A 4,101-nucleotide genomic window follows, 5' to 3' on the forward strand; every position below is an offset into this window, starting at 1 on the left:
AACTCCAAAATACTCCAAAATTATATTTCAATTTTATTGAATTCTTTTTTCTGTAAACGAAACCAGCCCTTAGTTTAGCTTGAAAAATTAAGTATTAATATTTTGGACCGTTGCATTGTGAATCAAGATATAAGCCATTATTTAAAATTTTTTTGTTTAGTCTGACCTTCAATCCCACCATAAGATTAGACTGAAGCTATGTGTGGTGAACTGTTTTATTACTGCTTCCTAGAAATTTCTGTGATGGGAAGTTGATTTTTCAACTTTAACTTTTACTATGCGATGAATGTAAGAAAGCTGTTGTTTGATTCTCATTGCAGCTTTCTAAGAAGTTGATTCTCATCGTAGCTTCCACTTCAACAACCTTTCTTTCATTATTTTCTTAGGGGCATTTACATACGCTCCCGTCAAATCCTATATATTGACATATCTAACACCTAAATCTTTCATGTCACATCAAAAACATAATTTTATACATACGTAAGGGGCCATGGATATGTAAATACGTAAGAATTTAGTGGCGTGTATGTAAATCTTCCTATTAATTATTGTTCCACTAATCATGAATCACATAATGAAATCTTAATATTTCTCATCTTATTGCAGGCTGTGGTTAGTAGTCTCCCCAACTTAATGTTCGTGCAGATATGTGCTGATCTTGTTCCTTTTCTAGCATTGGCATTGATTACAGAATCCACCGCCATGCCCTAAGCCAAACCCCCTCCTATAAACTCCCATCTTCCCCCTCATCTTTGCCTACCAAATTGGCGGCTATAGCCCTTCCAATGCTGCAAACCAACCAAGTTAATTGCAGTCGTCGGATGAGGATGCGCCTGATGTCGCGGAAGAGGCCGTAGGATGCAGGATTGGGAAATCTGGCTGGTGTCTGTGTGGCTGAGTATATCTTGGATCTGTTGTGTCATTGCAGAAGGAAGACCAGTGATCTTGTCTTGAACATGAAGTTGGTAAGCTCGCATCTTCTCTTTTCTCTTAATTATAGTCTTGATTTATGATTTAATATGTTATTATAATCAGATTATGTCCATTCCATCATCAGTAACAGAATTTGTTCTTTTATTCTATATAAATCAGAAGAATGCATTGGTTTCTATTTATTTAAACCTTTTTTTTTTGTTGGAAATATGATTTTAAAACATGGTTTTAGAAATTGCTGAACATTAAGTAGGAGAAAGGTGGTTTAAGATTAAATAATTTAATTAGGGTTGAACTGAATGATGTAATTTAACTATTTTTATTTTTCATTTTTACTAGTCAAACACCCATTAATATGGATCCATCATTGATCCTTGTACTCGTCTGTATCCTGCCTGGGCATTTTGTAACTCCAAATCTTCAACCTTAAGCATATTGCTGTGAAAGTAGTTAACAGACCCAATTTGGTCTTATCTCATTTTCAAGGGAGTCTTAGAATTCTTTTTTTTTTCATTGCAGGAATGAGCTACTTGCTGAGGTCGTTAGAGGATTAAATACACAGAAAATATTTAAATAGAAATTAGATGTTAAATATGAAACTTTTAATCATTTAAGAGAAAAAGCTAAGAATCGAGGATTGTGTCATCAAAATCAGACCAATAAAAATCCAGATTGTTAATTCATATGGCTCAAAATCTCGAAATAAGCACAAATGCATCACATTGAAGTTCTGATTTATCCTAATACTAATTTCTAAGGATCAACCATTCTTTGAGGGGAAAAAACTACAAGTTTATTATGCTTTTAATCCGTATAAGTTTTGTTTTTTCCAGAACTTCTTAATCTTTGTGTTCTCTAACTATAAATTAAAATGGATTTGTGTTAGAAATTAGTTTACAGGTATTTAAATTTAACTTACTGTACATTGATATTTTCTTATTTTTTGAGATATTTTTCTTTAAAGCTATTGAAATTAGCGCGATTGTCTCAAAAAGTTGTTTGTTCTCTAAACGACATTAAAGCTATTAAAAATGCAAGTATTCTTTTTATCTTTATCTTCCTGCAATCATTGAAATTCTAATATCCCTCAATCTTAATACAGTTTATGTGTAATGCTGACTCTCAAATAGCTCCTTAATGGAACCTCCTGACTGCCTTTTCATCGCGCCATGCACTGAGCCTGTCGGTGCGGATGAGCGGCGGCAGGATTACTGGATGGGAAATTTAGCTGGCCTCTGCTTTGCTGAGTATGTGTTGGATATGTTCTATTATTGGAGAAGGAAGATCGGTAATAATTTAAGCTTGCATCTTATCTTTGCTATTATATAACAATTAATTGTGGTCTTGATTTAGGATTTGATATGTTATTATTATCATAGTATTCCCATTTCATCATCAGTGCAATTTGTTGTTTTTCATGCCCTTTAGACCTTTAGAATGAATTGAAAAGTTGTCATCTTTGGTATATTGTTTGTTATGTATTGTTTTTCTGTTTTTGTTTGCTTATAAATTAAGATCTTGAATTGGGCGGGAGATTGAGTGGGAAGAATGAGTGGTTTAAGATTAAGAAAGATTTACTTAACATAACTCTCAAGTCCTATATATATAGCACATTTATGTCTGTGCATAATGTAATTGAAATGATGTAATAGTGATGTAATTTACTCAATATGTAATTGGCTAACTTAAATTTTATTTTTATTATTTTTAATCTAAATTTTCTATTTCTAGTCATCTGATTGTAATTGACGCCCCTTTATTTGTTACGCATCTACATGCTTAAGTTTCATAATGTGAACTTTTGTGGGTTTGGGGAGCTATGGCCGATTTCTATCCTTAAGACTGAAAAGTTGGGCTGTCAAAAAAGCTCGTCGTTCGCAAACAGTTCGTATTTGGTGTGCTATGTAGCTTAGTGTTCAATGCGTTCATTAAGCAAACTAGCTGAATCTCTATTTGTTACTCGTCTATGCTTTAGTTTTATAATTTGAAAACCGTTGTGGTTTTGGGATGACTTGAAATAGAGAGCTAGTTGGCCTATTTCTATATTATCCTTGACTGAAAAGTTGGGCTGTCAAAAGAACTCATCGTTCAGCGAACGGTAGTGTTTGGTTTCCTATGCAGCTAGTGTTCAATTCGTTGATTGAGCAAACTAGGAACAAATTTTTTGAGCTTTTATTTTAAATGTGCCAAACACAAATAAGTTTTTGTTCAATCATGCTCAGCTCATTTTAACTTGAAGTATTTAAATAATAATTAAATAATATTTAAAAACTAAAAAGTGGTATTTTTGATATGATAAAAATTTAGTTTGTATAAATATAGAAACCAATTTACGTGTTAGATATGATATAAGAATTGTGTGGTATTTATATAAATTCCCTTGGAATTTTTTAAAAATCCGCCAGAACTGCCCCTATTGTTTATGACTTGAACTCGTTAGTCTGAAAATTTTGTATGCCTTTTGACAGTAGTTTTTAGAATCTTGACTAATTTCAGAATGAACTTGGAGGAAAGTTTGATCTTCTACAGTTCATACTGTTCAGTATATTAAGTTATGCGCTTTTGATTGCACCCGCTCTCTTTTTTTAATCATTTTACCTCAGATCAGGTGTCGTTTGATCCTCATCGCAGCTTTCTAAGAAGTTGATTTTCATCGTAGCTTCCACTTCAACAACCTTTCTTTCATTATTTTTTAGGGGCATTTATATATGTTCCCCTCAATTCCTTTATATTGACATATCTAACACCTATATTGTTAATGTCACATCAAAAACATCTTTTTCTACATACGTAAGGGGCCATGGATACGTAAATACATAAGAATTTAGTGATGTGTATGTAAATCTTCCTATTAATTATTGTTCCACTAATCATGAATCACATAATGAAATCTTAATATTTCTCATCTTATTGCAGGCTGTGATTACTCAATGTTCGTGCGGATATGTGCTGATCTTGTTCCTTTTCTAGCATTGGCATTGATTACAGAATCCACCGTCGTGCCCTAAGCCAAACCCCCTCCTATAAACTCCCATCTTCCCCCTCATCTTTGCCTACCAAATTGGCGGCTATAGCCCTTCCAACGCTGCAAACCAACCAAGTTAATTGCAGTCGTCGGATGAGGATGCGCCTGATGTCGCGGGAGAGCGGCCGGAGGGTGCAGCGGTG

This window comes from Phalaenopsis equestris, unplaced genomic scaffold (assembly GCF_001263595.1).
Source record: "Phalaenopsis equestris unplaced genomic scaffold, ASM126359v1 Scaffold200376, whole genome shotgun sequence".
NCBI classification, from domain to species: domain Eukaryota; kingdom Viridiplantae; phylum Streptophyta; class Magnoliopsida; order Asparagales; family Orchidaceae; genus Phalaenopsis; species Phalaenopsis equestris.